Source organism: Astatotilapia calliptera, chromosome 15 (assembly GCF_964374335.1).
Source record: "Astatotilapia calliptera chromosome 15, fAstCal68.1, whole genome shotgun sequence".
In the NCBI taxonomy this organism is placed as follows: Eukaryota; Metazoa; Chordata; class Actinopteri; order Cichliformes; family Cichlidae; genus Astatotilapia; species Astatotilapia calliptera.
Genome location: NC_137436.1, coordinates 41,035,992 through 41,053,197, shown reverse-complemented (window position 1 = coordinate 41,053,197; position 17,206 = coordinate 41,035,992). Strand labels below are relative to the sequence as shown.

The 17,206-nt window shown below is 42.8% G+C and overlaps 2 protein-coding genes across 5 annotated transcripts in view; one reads left to right on the top strand and one right to left on the bottom strand.

The window, feature by feature from the left end:
- Positions 1 to 17,206, top strand: part of ptprfa (protein tyrosine phosphatase receptor type Fa) — a 259,648-nt gene that overhangs the window by 37,214 nt on the left and 205,228 nt on the right. The gene's annotated exons all lie outside the window — the stretch shown is intronic.
- LOC145420475 (uncharacterized) overlaps positions 13,349 to 17,206 on the bottom strand; it is a 262,367-nt gene continuing 258,509 nt past the window's right edge. Inside the window, exon 2 of the mRNA XM_080289762.1 lies at positions 13,349 to 14,260. The gene's annotated coding sequence lies outside the window, so the exon portion shown is untranslated. The remainder of the gene's footprint in view (positions 14,261 to 17,206) is intronic.

The window sequence follows — 17,206 nt, the reverse complement described above, 5'->3', positions numbered from 1 at the left end:
TCACAACGTATTGGGTGTAAACAAAGCATTTTTTGCTGAGTTTCACATGCCTGGTTTAAAAGCGCGGCTGATGATTTAAAAAAAAAAAAGAGAAAGAAATCCAAAATGTGTCAGTCAGATTTTTCAGCATGGAGTTGTACTGTACGTGTGAGCTGTGAGGGAACTCTTCACGTTTGCTTTATGTCTTCATGGCTCTGGATCAGACTGCTTCCTGCTCTCTCAGCTGCACCGTGGATGCTGGAAGGTACGGGTGGTACACGGCTGCCAGTTCATGCTGACAGGCCCGTCAGCAGAACTGACAGAACTGTCTGTATTAGAGGGCGCGGGGTTGTGCTGTGAAAGCCAATGAGCAAATGTTTGCTCTGCCCTCCATCGTCTGCACCGTGTGTTCACTTCATAGACAAAGCAAATATTCTACTTCTGTTGATATATGATTGCTTTTCATGTGGTATCGGATAACAACATCATGAGAAGTCATTCACCTAGACACCTTTTATTATTTACAGGCTGTCATTTGTTTTTATGAGTGGTACCCAGTATTCAGTGTTTTTAACCCTTTCAATCACTGACACTAGCTGCAAACATACAACAACACTTTTCCCGTGTTGTAGTTGTGCGTCTTATTTTGAAAGAAATATTTATGCGTTACCATAGCGACCAGAGAGCATTAAGGGGCAGAGAGGAGGCTGTTACTCTCAGTCTTTCAGGAGGACGCTGCTAATAAAGTCACACAATTACACAGTGAATTCACGTTTATTGTTATATTCACAAAACACCACAGTGTTTGTCTCGGTCGCGTCGTTTTATTTTGTTGTATTTATCCACAACACCGTCCGTGGAGCAAAAACTGTTGGGGAGCGCTCTGTTAGACCGTGTAAAAGATGGGAAGAAGGTCAATGTCGGAGCGTCAAAAGTTTAAATAATAAACTTAAATTATTATGTTTTTCAAATACAGGAGGTGAGACTACATTCATACTGTCGTGCATGTGCAGTCACATCCACTATATATCCTCAAATCAGTGAAAACGTAGATCCACAATCTGTCAATCCAGTTTAATCATAATCACACACCGGGTCACGTTTACTGACTACACAACAACCTCAAGCAGAAACAACCTACTTTAAACCACATCATGGTCTTGTATGGGTAACTGCAACCAAACACACATGGTGCACTCAAAGAAAAATAATAATAAAGTACAAAAGCACGTCTCGGGTGCACAGCAGGACGATTTTTTTCTTTCAGTGTAGAAAGACCACATCTGGATCCCCTTCAGTTCGCTTATCAGCCTCGTCTCGGAACTGAGGACGCCATCATCTACCTGCTCAATCGTGTCTACACCCATCTGGACCAGCCGGCGAGCACTGTGAGGGTCATGTTTTTTGACTTTTCCAGTGCTTTCAACACCATCAGGCCGACCCTCCTGGGTGATAAGTTAGCAGCGATGCAGGTGGATGCTTCTCTGGTGTCCTGGATTGTTGATTACCTGACAGGAAGACCACAATATGTACGTCTCCCACAGTGTGTGTCTGACAAGGTGATTAGCAACACAGGGGCACCACAGGGGACTGTCCTCTCCCCCTTCCTCTTCACCCTCTACACCACAGACTTCAGCCACTGCACAGAGACCTGCCATCTTCAGAAGTTTTCTGATGACTCTGCGGTGGTTGGATGCATCAGCAGGGATGATGAGACAGAGTACCGGGCTGTGGTCGACTCCTTTGTCACGTGGTGTGAGCAGAATCATCTGCAGCTCAACGTGGCAAAGACCAAGGAACTGATCGTGGACTTCAGGAAGACCAGGAAACACTTGACCCCTGTTTCAATCCAGGGGGTCAGTGTTGACATTGTGGAGGACTATAAATACCTTGGAGTACACATTGACAATAAACTGGACTGGGCTAAAAACACCACAGCACTTTACAGGAAGGGCCAGAGTCGTCTCTATTTTTTGAGGCGACTGAGGTCCTTCAACATCTGCCAGAAAATGCTGAGGATTTTCTATGAGTCTGTGGTGGCCAGTGCGATCCTCTATGCTGTTGCATGCTGGGGGAGCAGGCTGAGGGTCGCAGATGCCAACAGACTTAATAAACTGATCCGTAAGGCCAGCAATGTTGTGGGGATGGAGCTGGACTCCCTCAAGGTGGTGTCGGAGAGGCGGATGCTGTCCAAGATAAAGACAATGTTGGATAACACCTCCCACCCACTCCATGACATGTTGGTCAGTCACAGGAGCTCGTTCAGTGAGAGACTGAGATTACCGAAAAGCACCACTGAACGACACAGGAAATCATTCCTGCCTGTGGCCATCTCCCTGTACAACGCATCCACTTAACACACTGTTTGCTGCTACAACCACACATGTTTCTTTTCCAGCTATTTATTTATGAGTGACTTATGTATGTATGTATGTATATATATGTATATATTGTACTATTCTTAGTTAGCGTATTGTCTGTCTTGTCTTAATGTTGGTTTAAAATGGAGCACGGTAACAAAAAATAATTTCCCCCAGGGATCAATAAAGTATTCTGATTCTGATTCTGATTCTGAAATGGATTAATGAGCTCCCCATACTGTGGGACAGCTGCTGACTAAAACTAAACCAATAACTTTTAGTCCCAAAGACACTTCCCCAAGTGTGGCCCATGTGTTCCAAAGTCATATAAATAAGAAAAGCAAACATCAGAAAGTCAGAATTGAACAAAATAAATGAATAAATATAAAACCCAAAGCAACTCAAGGAGCCAAATGGAGACAGAAAGATGGACACCGGAACTACACTTATCAAAGACTGGGAGGCAACACACAGGATTGATTCTCACCACAGAGCGGGACAGTACGGCAGAAATAACCTGAGGGTATAATAAGAAGAGCAGGGAGAGGGACAAAGGAAAGAATCAGACATTTACAAAGCCACAAGAATGTTTTATTCAAAACAAGAGTAAACTTTAAGGCGTCAAAGTTAACCCAAGAAGACAAACAAGAAGACACGGAAATGCTAAGGGTGATACCTAAAACTAAGAACGCAAAGCATGAACCTCACAAAGACCTTTATGCTGATAACTCATCCAAGAGGTCTGTGATTTAGTTATGGTCAGAAGGATTTTGTAACACAGCGGCTGCTCGTTTATCGCGGAAGTTACGTTCTAAAAATAACTCGCGATAAGTGAAATCTGCGAAGTCGCCAATTTATTTTTTACAATTATTATAAATGTTTTAAGGCTGTAAAACCCGTCACTACACACTTATGCACTTTCCTCAGACAGGCACGAACAGTTTCTCTCTTGTTTAAACTCTCAGTTCAAACCTTCGTAGGAAGTCCAGTATTAGAGAACGAAACCAAAGGAACCCGCAGGTGACGGCGTTTCATCCACACCGTTGTGTTTGTTGGGGAGAAAACTTACAAACATGCAGTGCAGCACTTCAGAGTCACTCTGCTAGCGATTGAAGATTTATGTACATTAAAAAAGCTGAATTCTGCACTGCACAGGAGACACGGCATGAAATTGATGTTAAAAAAAATCCACCAAACAGCGAGGCCGTGAAAGGCGAACCGCGTTATAGCGAGGGACCACTGTACTGTTTGAATAGAGACTTCCTAGCAGGTATGGTTCTAATCATGATGCAGTATCTTGGTGCTGGCCTTTGTTTGTGTCACTTCCTATTAAATTAAAGTAGCTCTCTGTTCTCTGCTTTAATGCCACTTACATTAATATTCTTGTAATTTATGCTGCTGATAATAGTACTGACAATTATTTCAGACAAACTTCATTGACCTCTGCACCTCAACTGATTGCTTTTTGCCAGAACTGTGCATGAGAAGCTGCCCACTGCTCAGTTGGAGGCTAGCAGGAGAACTGCAGTGTTTCTGAGGAGAAGCCAGATTGTTTATATGTCACTTTGACTGATCAGAGGTTGATTTGCATGGCTGCTTCCTCTCAACTCCACAGCCTAATGAGTCTCTGTGAGGGGAAGGCACTTTTTGTGAAACTGTTGTCACTTGTCATTGTGAATTGCCTCTGAAACACAGCTTTATTCCGCCTCACACAACATTTGACTGCCTGGCTGCATGCCTAGACACCATTAAATTCTGGAGCCCAAATGAGAAACGGGCCTGTAAGACAAGTGTGCTGCAGTGGGTGACAATGAGACGCGAAGCAGTGGGCTGTAAACTCAGGGGGGGTTCAGGAGTAGCTTTGCTGAAGAATAGCTCTGACCTAGGAACAGTATTAAGTCATTAAGTCTGGGAATTTGAGATTGTCCTTCTCCAGGGTAATTTTCCAGCTGCTTAACTTTTGTCTAAGACAAACATCTGGAAGTTTCTCTGCAGAGATTTTCAAATAAAAAAGTTACTCAAAACTTTCGATGGTAACTAAAACATAAACTAACATAAAAATGAGATTTCTTCCCACTTGTGACCCAGAGATGAAAGATTTTTGGCATCAAAATTTGACTAATGTTTTCATTCTTAATCGAACCTCCAAACAGAGTCTGATGTCTTGTGATTGTGGTCTGAAAGGAAATCAAAACAACAATGAATCTTCAAAATAATAAAAGCAACAACATGTTTTCCACTGTAGCTGCAACTTTCACTTTTATATGAATATCTCATAAATTCTTTGCCATAAATGTAACTTTTAACAATGCACTGCACCATTTTTCAAAATCTAAATCCATTTTTGCAGCTATAATGAATCAGATACCTTTCAGGGTGTCCTATATGATCCTTCGGGTGCTCGGCTTTGGTAAAGTTAGCGTGAAACACAAACTAGACCAGAACTGAGATGCAGTTTTCTTGAGCTGAACTGCAGGTTTGCCTACACTAAAAACATATTTCCATAGGACAGGAGTTGAGTAGATGAGTGGGAGCTTTGTCATTGGGCACATCAGGACTCTTGGCATCAGTCATATTACAGCGCACACCGTAGTCAACATCTGTCTCCTCTGTCCTTCCATCAATCACTGGAAACTAAATGGCCTCTGTCTTCAAAGTCTGACATGGAGCATATTTGCATGGAGCTAATTATATTTCTTCTTAAATAATGTCTGAGTTTATTCCTCCACCCTGTGAAAGCAGCTTCTGGAGCGTTGAGGGTGTATTTATTTAACTCTTGCCTGTAGCCTGTGTGGGTGGCGGTTTGATGGACAGGATGTAATAGTGATGATACAGTGTTGCAGTTCCAAACAAAACAAGCCATCTTTGAATATGCATAAGAAAGTAAGAGAGGGAGAGTGGACTAGTGGGCGCACAGCGATGTAAACTTTAAAATGTTAGTTATTGATTCAACCACACAATGTGGTTCACAAATGACTGATTGTCTAAACGTGAGGATTCAAACAAAGTAAAATTAATACAATATTGGTGATGAAGATGAGAGAAAGTGGAGTAAAGACTGCTCGGCAGGTGACATTTGAAAAGCTTTCTTGTAACGTCCTGATTCATTTCATGTGGCTTTAATTCAGAAGTCAGATCTGTACATAATGTGTGGCAGAAGTTATGTTTTTACTTTACTTGTCTAGATCCACAAAGAGCAGAGAAGGTTCGATTATCAGGCTCACAGTAATCATTATTAACTCAAAGCTATATAAGTTTCACGTCAATAATAACGAAACGGTTATAAAAATAATTATTCATTAGATAACAATTAACTACAGTTTGTTAATGATCAGGTGATTGAGTTTTTAAAGCTTTTTAAAGTTTGTTATGAAATCTTACAAAATCGTTACGTTGCTGTTAAACGATACAGATCAAAACCTTCAGCTGATCTACGATACACGACATCAAACCTACCAGTGAATAGAGCTGTCACCCTCCACCACACACAGAAAAGTGGGATGAAATGTAGACTGATGCTTTTCACATCCACTCATGTTGCCCATTCAGACTGCCATGTCTTTCATATTGAACTGAGCCACTGAAAGTTACAAAAAAAGGGCTTGGCAGGTATAATTCTGTGAAAAAAGCTCAAAACTTAAATTTGCCACTTAAATGTAAAAAAATTCAGTTTTTTTTTTTCCAGAAATATTCATCCCAAGCCCTGACCTTTCTTTTTTTCTACCTTTAGTGTGCCTAATATGCTGTTGTGCTTTTCAGCTGCACCTAGGTGTGTGAGGTGAAGGGGGAGGGCCGGTCATGTTGACAAATTTGATTGGTGTGCAGTGGACCTTCAGTTTGTGTCATTGGCTCAAATGTGCGTCTGCCAACCAGGAAAATGTCCAGAGTGCCGATGCCCAGTCCAGCCCTGGTGAGCCTGTAGTTACTGCACTTCATATGCAGTGTCACTCTCTATTTGACCAGTTTTATAACCCTCTCAGGCTCAAATTAAGCTTTTTGTTGCTGATGCACAACCAAGTCCTGCAGTGGTGCTTCTGAGTAAAAAAACCTCATAAAATATGTATGTGGGGTAATCAGGTTGTTAGTTTTTAACTGTTGCAAATCGGCAACGCCTGCCTGGAGAGGGCTACAAGGAAGGTCAGAACTATTTATGGAATGAGGCCACAGACTTATGACTTCTTTGGTGGGATTGTTTGTGTGGGTGGTGTTGTGGTGGTTTAATGCTGGATTTCTTAATAACTATGACTCAGACTCATTGGTTATAAGCAAAACACTATGTTGAAACTTAGTGTTACAATAGGGTGTAAGTAGCAACCACTTTTTTGATTCTCTAATTTTCATATTGGCAACAATGCTGTGTGTTCCATCCAAAAATGAACGTGTGTACTAATAATATTTAGTCCAAAACCTGATTTATGTCTTGCTCTTGTTTAATATAGAGCTCTGCTGTAGTTCATAAAAAAGGAAAAGACACACACACACACACATTTGAGAGCCACAAAGACTGGAAATGACAAAAAAAGTAAAGTACAGAGAGTCTAACACGATGCTGGTGTGGAGCATTTTTGATGGGATCTATTTACAATAGGAAAACAGAGAATAGAGTAAACAAAGAGAATTTTGACACAGATGTGTGAAACGATCCTGTTCAGTCTCATTCAGACGTCTAGTTTTATGTGTTTTTGGAAACAGACCTGCCGCGGTGTCTGCAGTCGCTGTTTTACGTGTTTCAAAGCTTTTTTAGTTGTGCTTCTGTTTTGCTCAAGCTCGGGTTTTTACTTTGTGCTTCACGCGTGCTTGTTGTTGCCATCATCTCATGTCTGTATGTCCTTGTCATTTTAATGTCATGTGACCTGTGGCACACCTGCATCAGCTGTCCATTGTTTACATCCTATTGCTTTACTTTATGACTTCAGATGTCATATACAGTAAGTGTAACAGCGTCGATGGTGACATTTATATTCATAGTTATTTTTAACTAGGATCGCACAATGTAACAAATTATATATATTTTCAATAACACACGCACAAATTGTAAAGGACAGAGAGTTCGACTGAGACAGCTGACCATCTTAAGTAGCTAATAACTAGTACTAAAGAAACACATGTCAATGGCGTAAGAACTTCACATAAGAAACTGCGAGTGACTTTTTTCATTAATTATTTTCAGCTTTATTAGTTCTGACGATCCAAAATCGTCATGATGGTGTTTAATGTGGTTCAGTCAAATGGCAGCAGTAGAAATTGTGCTTAAAAAATTTCAGCATTTTCACTGCACTTTACTCTGCATGAGGGAGAGCGTTGTTTCACAGGCTTTTTGGTTTAAAGTCTCTCTCCATGCCAGTCACGGTGAAACCTTGTCACCCCATACTGGTTTTTCACAGATGTACACGGCAGTTACTGTGGCACGTAGGCAGCATACTCTGCTGAGTGGAAGGATTTGCTGGCTGGTGTCAGGGAGCCTGTCAGAGTGGAGGAGGTATGTGATGCCACAGGCCTCAACAGAATGTGTTAAAAGCACCGTCTCCTGTTTACAGTGGCATCGTTTACCAGAGTAATTGAGTGGAGAAAACGCTCTGCTCCTCGGAGCAAAAACCACCCATGAAGAGATGAGCTCATAACCAATGCACTTTATTCCACCAATTATTCACCAGCCTGCAGGAAGTTGGATATCAAGGCTTGTCTGAGAGAGAGATTATGACCTGCTGGGATTCACATATGCACATGTGTAAAACTCTGGATACATGATTAAGTGACCAGTCTGGGTTTAAAATAAGCCTTGTATTTAGAAAAGTTCATAAGAACACAAACATTTCTCAAAGGTGCTTCACAGACTTGGGCCACAGGGTCCAGTTTGGCCCACATGCTCTGCAAAGCATGGGAATTTTATTATTATTATTATTAACCTTTATTTAACCAGGAAAAGTCCCATTGAGATTAAAAACCTCTTTTACAAGGGAGTCCTGGCCAAGAGGCCAAGAGAATTACATCAGTGAAGTGAGTTTCCAAAACAAGAAAACCACATCTGCATGTATGAGCCTGATGTGGATGTGAAAACTAATCCCTGGCCCAGTCTCCAGGTACACAGGAAATGTAGAGCAGCTAAAACAGACACTAATACCCCCAAACAATACAGCAAATCACTAAGAACAACACACAGGTGTGTATGATTAAAGGCACACAACTAAAGTACCACTCAAACAGGATCATGTCGATACAGTCTTACTTGTGAGTAGCTACGAGCACAGTAGTGAGAGGTATGGCAGCAAAAGCAGCCCCGACTAACTGCTTTGCTACCGTTTAAAGTAGGAGGTGTGATTGATGATGGAGCTTGATTGGAGCTGGGACTGGGACACACGTCCAATCAGGAGCAGCGGCAGATAAGGGCAGGATTTAGGGGGAGGCAGCAGAAAAGGCAAGAAACTATAGTCAAAAGAGTCGACATAATGACAGAGTGGGCAGGACGTCCTGTACCCCTGCCCTCAGGATTACAGTACGTTGCTAATTACTTGATGTTAACTTGTGTGACGTTTTGGATATAGATGATGAAAAAGGATAAGCAGAAGGGGATGGATGGATGGATGGATGGATGGATGGATGGATGATGCAGGGTCAAATGAATACAGCCTCAGGACACAGGCCTAGAAACCGACCCATGACTATCTGGCAAAGGAAACATGTATGTTCCCCAGCATGTTGGCGTTGGCTGCTGGCAGATTGGTCAGTGGCTTCGTGGTAACCGCCTGTTGCTATGTAAGAGTATGTATTCCCCAACCATTTGGTGAAAATCTCTTTGCAGCTGGTTTGACTGGTAGTAGCTAGTTGTGATAGTTGACAATAGTATAAAATGTACTGGATTTGGAGGTGAGGCACAACTTTTATTTTGAAGGCAAGTGTTCTTTGTTTCTGGTTTGAGTCCCACTTTTTCATGGTCCACAACAGAAGCCCCTTATAGGAGTCCTCTGATCCCTCGTAACAGTGAGACTCCCTTGCTAGTGCCTGGTGAGACTTCTTAAAAGATGTGATACGTTTCTCTTGGACGATTCCTCTCCTGCCTGTCCATGAAGTCACCATTGAAAATCACAGTATCACCAATGCAACTCCACAACTCTTCCCTTTCCCAGATTTGCCACACGTAGGTGGCGCTCATTACCTGACCTCTAACTGAAAACATTGTCCCTTATGTTTTGTCAGTGTTACTTTAGCTCAGGATCTGCCCTCTAAGGAATCTTGGGTCCTATTGTGAAATATTGCCTAATATTAACAATTTCCTGAAGAATTACACGGATTCAAACACTGGCCTTCTTCATTTCTGCACTCGTACATATTATAATGGAAACCACTTACACGGTTTGTCTGGATGTAGCAAAATGCAATCGTTCTCAATCAACACATGTAGAACAAGTTTAAAGGAATTAAAGTGCATTATTAATGAGGACAAACTGGGCTGTCTCCAGTCCATTTATTCATTCCCAACTCAAAATTGCCTCTTAATTGTGTTTCTGTATGCAGAATACACTTTCATGTGTGATTTCAGTTTGGCTGCAGCGAGCCTCTCAGCATATGGCTCAAGTTGTTCCTGAGAGTCTGTAATGGGCACAGAGACATGTCTTGCTGGATTTGGCAGTGGCACGGTGAGAGGAAATTTCTGCAAGGAAGCCAAAGAAGATGGCTCCCTCTCTTTAGAAAAACATGTAACAAAGACCTGCTGGAGAAAAAACACACGGATGTGGAACAAATTCAACTGTTACATCTGGTTTAATCTGCAGAATAGTCATAATAATAGATGAGAATATAATTTCACTGAACAGGATCAAATGCAGCCAATGTTGACAAGCGTGATTCCAACTCAAATGAGACGCTCATGTGCTGAGGACCCTGCAAAGATTCACAACCAGTAACTGTTGTGGCACGCAGACATGTAGGAGTCGGGTTATAGGGGAAAATATTGATGTGATGGTGCTGTGCTAGGCTTTCAAGATTACTGGTGAGATGCCAGAGACTTCTGGTGCAGAGCAGGAACACAGTACCAGGAGGACACTGAGAGGCCGTGTGGACAGAGCAGACTGAACAATGGGGAAAAGGGGCGAGGGTCAGGATGCAGGCAACAGGCTGAAGATGAAAGTCAATTTACAGAAAAGCTTGAAGCGAACGCTGGCTGAGGCAGAAGCAGCAGTGGAAGAGCTGATTGTTTTTCAGGGCTTGATAACAGCACAGCGATGCACCTGGCACGGCTCTGTTCTGACTCCAGTGCACCTACTTCCACTCATGCAATCACAGATACAGGAGAGAGAACTCACCGGAGAAGACGGCAGGTTATTGTGCATTCATGTGTTCTTGGAAGCAATACATTACTTATTGGTAAAATGCACACAAAAGCTGCTCGAGCCAGAAAAAGAAACAACCGAAGGTTTGATACATGAACTGCAAAAACTTTTTTTTTAATTAGAAGAACTTTGCGACTCATGGTGTGAATTTTTGTATTGCAAATGCAATTTGTTTACATTTATTTAATAATATTTATTACTAATTTATTTAGTGTGGCCTTAATTTGTAACCATTAGCTATCCTCCATGCAAAATGACCCAGATTAGTTTGTAGCGTCATCCTGGTAACAAATCAAGTAAAGTGATTATATGTAGGGCTGCTTGATTAATCGAATTTTAATCACGATTACGATCTGGGCTTTCAACGATCATTAAAAATGACTGAGCCGATTATTAGCCCCTCCCTCGTGCTTTACTCTCGCGCTGCTCCGTGTGGCAAATCGAGCGCACCTCTCTGCATTTCGAACACGCGTCACAACAATTAAGAGCAGCGGTCTCCAACCTTTTTTGCGCCACGGACCGGTTTATGCCCGACAATATTTTCACGGACCGGCCTTTAATGTGTCGCGGATAAATACAACAAAATGAAACTAGTACCGGTACCGAAAAAAAGAAGATTTATTCATAACACACGTGAAAAGACCCAGGAAAAAAAGTAAACGATAAAAACGATAACAAAATAACGCTGAAAACCGATAAAAACCCTGAAAACCAGACATTTCACACCTGAGCCTCAACTCTCGCGGCCCGGTACCGGTCCAAGGCCCGGGGGTTGGGGACCGCTGATTAAGAGGACCCGAGGGAAGCTCGGAAAGCTAAGCAGAAGTTATTTGGAGAGGAGAGTGACTGCCGTTGGTTGAAAAGAGGTAAAAAAAACCTTCAGTGGTGTGGAAACATTATGGGCTCAGTCAGACGTGGATCAAGTAGACACAGTGTGTGAACTTCGCTACAGTGTAGCTGCACCACAGAGCAACACTGCAAAGCTCACTAAACACAGATGTTTACATTTTTCATTTATTTTTTTATACCGCAAACATTTGCACTGTTATCAGTATTTGCATTATTTTATATTATTTTTTTAAAGTCATTATTCAACACATTGTTATTGTTAAATAAATATCGTCAAATAATCGAGATCTCAATGTCAGTGAAAATAATCGTGATTATCATTTTTGCCATAATCGAGCAGCCCTATTATATGTGTGCTGAGAGCAGTTGGCAAAGTGTGTTTTAAATACTCTGAGGAGTAACATACAACACATTGTGTTTGTAATGTCCACGTTTGCTTTTACATTCGATCTTGGCAGCACACGAACACAACAAAGTCAGTGAACCAACTTCCCCACTTGAAAAATCCAACTATTTGAGGAGTGAATGCAGAGATGAGTAAAGGAGAGCTTCTTCATTATGCTAACATATCTTGTTCCTTCCCTCAACATTTCTCTTCCTTGCATCTTATCTCCTTAAAGCGCTGATACTGGAGAGGGAGAAAGTGATGCAAGACACATAAGGTTGCAAAGACCTCTTCTATAAGCCACCTCGCTCCTCATCACCTCAAGGGGCTGCTGAGGGATTGAAAACCTGCATGATGGCAGATTCCTCAGTAACAGGAGCATGTGAGGAAGCATAAGTTTGCATAATGAGAAGCATCTACTGAGTGTGGTTTGCAGAGGCAGCTATGACACAAATATGGCAACCAAATTGAGTTGTTTCCTTAGGTGAGAATCAAGATACACCTTGACAGGTTGCCAAACAGTTTCAGGGCTAATGCAGAAAATAGGACAGCTGTTCACTCTCACATTCAAACAATTTGGTGTCGTCCACTAATCAAACATATAGGTTTTAGATTGTGGGGCCAAAGTAGAGCATTTGTTTTTGAATTCAGTTTATTGTCCAGACAACTCTTGATATAAATGCCTTCTGCATTGGTAAAGCAAGCTTCAGTGCTCATGCGCACCATGTGGGAGCTAGCATCGACCGAGCAACCAGGGGATTTAGAGGAATCAGAATTGTGTTGCAGTATGCTCAAACATAAAAAGTCTAATACATGAGGAAAGTTGCATGGAGCACATCCCACAAAGCGTTCGCTGACCTTTTTTTTTCCTGTGAAAGAGAGAAGCTCTTCTCCCTGTAGCATTTCTATACAGAATAATTCCCATAAAAAGCCTGTGTGGAGAGGCAGCTTGTGTCTCCTGTGGGCTGCTGCTTTACACTGCCTCCCTCTTGCAAAGCAGCCTCTCCTCTGTGGCTCCAGCCATGCATGTCCTCTGTGAGATTGGCTTTATTCAAAGATCAGCCGCTAAATGAGCAGGGAGGAGTTGGCATTTAGCACATGCTAAACCTATTATAGTCAGGCTATATCTGTTTCTGTTTGGAGACTTACAGCTTGCTCTAAGGGTGCTGGATTTTTTGTTGTTGTTTTCTTCTTTGCATGTGTCAGTAAATGTCAGTAAATTGTTTGTGTGTCAGCATATCTCCTACCTCCTCCAGATGACATGAACTGACTATCTGAGCAACTACCTGCCCACTAAATACATGCAAAATCCTCACCACTGATGCAGAGGTGCCTCAAAATACAGCAACTTTTAATGGCAACTTGATCCACGAGCATTTTTTACAAGAAATTAGTCACGAAGCAGGTAACTGATATGCCCTGTGACTGCACCTGTAACAAATGAAAACTCTCCCCTCAAATTAAGCCCCCCCGTGTAATGATACACCACTTTAAATGTTCCTTCCATGCTGGTAACAACAACGCAGCAAAAATTAAGGGTGTTGGCCTCCACATCTCATTTGCTGCATGAACATCACCCTTACCGTAGGTGTGTCTAATCTGATGCTGTAATTTTAGACCAAAAGCTTGAATGCACAGACATGACACTTGAGACGTACCCACTGGCATGTTATTTACAGTGGGGCAAAAAAGTATTTAGTCAGCCACCGATTGTGCAAGTTCCTCCACTTAAAATGATGACAGAGGTCAGTAATTTGCACCAGAGGTACACTTCAACTGTGAGAGACAGAATGTGAAAAAAAAAAAATCCATGAATCCACATGGTAGGATTTGTAAAGAATTTATTCGTAAATCAGGGTGGAAAATAAGTATTTGGTCAATAACAAAAATACAACTCAATACTTTGTAACATAACCTTTGTTGGCAATAACAGAGGTCAAACATTTACTATAGGTCTTTACCAGGTTTGCACACACAGTAGCTGGTATTTTGGCCCATTCCTCCATGCAGATCTTCTCGAGAGCAGTGATGTTTTGGGGCTGTCGCCGAGCAACACGGACTTTCAACTCCCGCCACAGATTTTCTATGGGGTTGAGGTCTGGAGACTGGCTAGGCCACTCCAGGACTTTCAAATGCTTCTTACGGTGCCACTCCTTTGTTGCCCGGGCGGTGTGTTTTGGATCATTGTCATGTTGGAAGACCCAGCCTCGTTTCATCTTCAAAGTTCTCACTGATGGAAGGAGGTTTTGGCTCAAAATCTCACGATACATGGCCCCATTCATTCTGTCCTTAACACGGATCAGTCGTCCTGTCCCCTTGGCAGAAAAACAGCCCCATAGCATGATGTTTCCACCCCCACGCTTCACAGTAGGTATGGTGTTCTTGGGATGCAACTCAGTATTCTTCTTCCTCCAAACACGACGAGTTGAGTTTATACCAAAAAGTTCTACTTTGGTTTCATCTGACCACATGACATTCTCCCAATCCTCTGCTGTATCATCCATGTGCTCTCTGGCAAACTTCAGACGGGCCTGGACATGCACTGGCTTCAGCAGCGGAACACGTCTGGCACTGCGGGATTTGATTCCCTGCCGTTGTAGTGTGTTACTGATGGTGACCTTTGTTACTTTGGTCCCAGCTCTCTGCAGGTCATTCACCAGGTCCCCCCGTGTGGTTCTGGGATCTTTGCTCACCGTTCTCATGATCATTTTGACCCCACGGGATGAGATCTTGCGTGGAGCCCCAGATCGAGGGAGATTATCAGTGGTCTTGTATGTCTTCCATTTTCTGATGATTGCTCCCACAGTTGATTTTTTTCACACCAAGCTGCTTGCCTATTGTAGATTCACTCTTCCCAGTCTGGTGCAGGTCTACAATACTTTTCCTGGTGTCCTTCGAAAGCTCTTTGGTCTTGGCCATGGCAGAGTTTGGAGTCTGACTGTTTGAGGCTGTGGACAGGTGTCTTTTATACAGATGATGAGTTCAAACAGGTGCCATTCATACAGGTAACGAGTGGGGGACAGAAAAGCTTCTTACAGAAGACGTTACAGGTCTGTGAGAGCCAGAGATTTTCCTTGTTTGAGGTGACCAAATACTTATTTTCCACCCTGATTTACGAATAAATTCTTTACAAATCCTACCATGTGAATTCATGGATTTTTTTTTCACATTCTGTCTCTCACAGTTGAAGTGTACCTCTGGTGCAAATTACTGACCTCTGTCATCATTTTAAGTGGGGGAACTTGCACAATCGGTGGCTGACTAAATACTTTTTTGCCCCACTGTATATGCAGTCCCCTGATATGTAAAACCATCATGAGCCTAAACACGCCAGCAGACACCAGCTCGATTCTTCTTGAATTTTTATAGCAGCATTGTGAAATATGAGATTTGGTAAAAGCAACACATTGATATAGAAAATCGAATTAAACATTGTAAGACTAAGGCACAGCTTTATTTTTTAATTAGCATCATATATTTTTAAAAGTGTTAACACGAGTCTTCAACAACTCACAGCTAACTCAGCTGCTCACAGCTTTGCCGAGAAGGATTTTAAATGTTACGAGTAAAACTTTCACTTAAATTCACCGCAGCTCAGTAGGTAGAGTGGTGGCCCCGTGATCGGAAGGTCGGGGGTTCGAATCCACTGAATGGCAACCCTGAGGTTCCCCTGAGCGAGGTACCGTCGCTTGCTCAGGGGCGCCTGCTTAGCGGCTTCACTGAGTGAATGGGTCAAATGCAGTGAAAGTAATTTCCCCACGGGATCAATAAAGTATGCATTATTATTATTAACAGCTCACTGAGCTCAGCTACTGACTTTACAAACTGTCCTCTGGTGGCTTGTGCTCCAACACATCAGCTGAGGCGGTGATGGCACTGACGATTACCACAATGGGAAAGTGTAAATGTTTTGGCACAAAATGATACCATACAAGCGTAGTAGACACTAGACGCTTTTCAGGGTTGTGGGGGGTGCTGGAGCTTATCCCAGCTGTCTTAAGGCGAGAGGCGGGGGGCACCCTGGACAGGTTGCCAGTCTGTCGCAGGGCTAACACACAGACTGAGACAACCATTCACACCTATGGGCAATTTAGTGTTTCCAATTAACCAAATCCCCACTAAGTGCATGTCTTTGGACTGTGGGAGGAAGCACAGAAAGACCCCAGCCTGATGGTGGAATTGAACTCAGGACCTTCTTGCTGTGAGGCAACAGTGCTAACCACCGCGCTGCCCAATAATCTGTATCTTACTATTAATTCCCTACAGTAAAAATTACAATAGGAAAACAAAAGAGTTCATGATGAACAGATAACTGCATGCTTATGTGTCACACACAGAGTATTTAACTGTTTTCCTCTCTCGTCATCATAGATGCCTGTTAAAGATGTCAAACAGGCATATTGCTACAGCCATATGGGTGGCTGTAGCTCAGGTGGCAGAGCAGGTCAGCCACTAATCAGAAGGTCGGTGGTTCGATCCCAGGCTGCCTCCTGACTGCATGCCAAATATCCTCGGGCAAGATACTAACCATGTTTGCCTACTGGTGGTGGTCAGAGGGCCCGGTGGCGCCAGTGTCCGGCAGCCTCGCCTCTGTCAGTGCGCCCCAGGGTGGCTGTGGCTACAATGTAGCTGCCATCACCAGTGTGTGGATGACTGGATGTGTAAAGTGCTTTGGGGTCCTTAGGGACTAGAAAAGCGCTATATAAATGCAGGCCATTTACTATATTTCTAAGAAAATAAGGCCAAGAAACAGCTGCAAACACGGGTCAGAGAATAATGGGAGTTCAAGGCAACCGACAGCTGCCCGAGAAAAGAGCAGAGGGCACAAGCATGTTTTATATTTGGAGTGTTAGGCCTTGGGTCAATGATCAACAGCCATGGGAAATAAATATCTTAATAATGGTCTGAGCCGCTCACTTCTTCCCCGCCCACTTCTTCCCCGCCCACTTCTGGCTCCTCGGATGAAACTCTGCAGACTTGATTCTTTCATTCTGCCAACACGTTTTGCATAATGCAGTGAAAGTATTTCCCTCCTGAACACTGACCATCATCGGGACCTTATATCAATCTGATGTACAATTTCTGTTACAAGAAATGTTCTTAAGGACAAACTGTTGGATCCAACTGTACAAGTGGGTTTGGAGTCACGTTGAACTTTAAAGAGCAAACTTATCAGCTGCTAAAAGTTGCTGTTAAAATGTCTCGCCTCGCTTGCAAAAGGCTCTTCGTGGCTCCCTGCTGGGGAAGAAAAAGGATTTAACCCCTGCTTGAAACATTCGCATTTCTCCTTGCAGCCTGCCACTCTG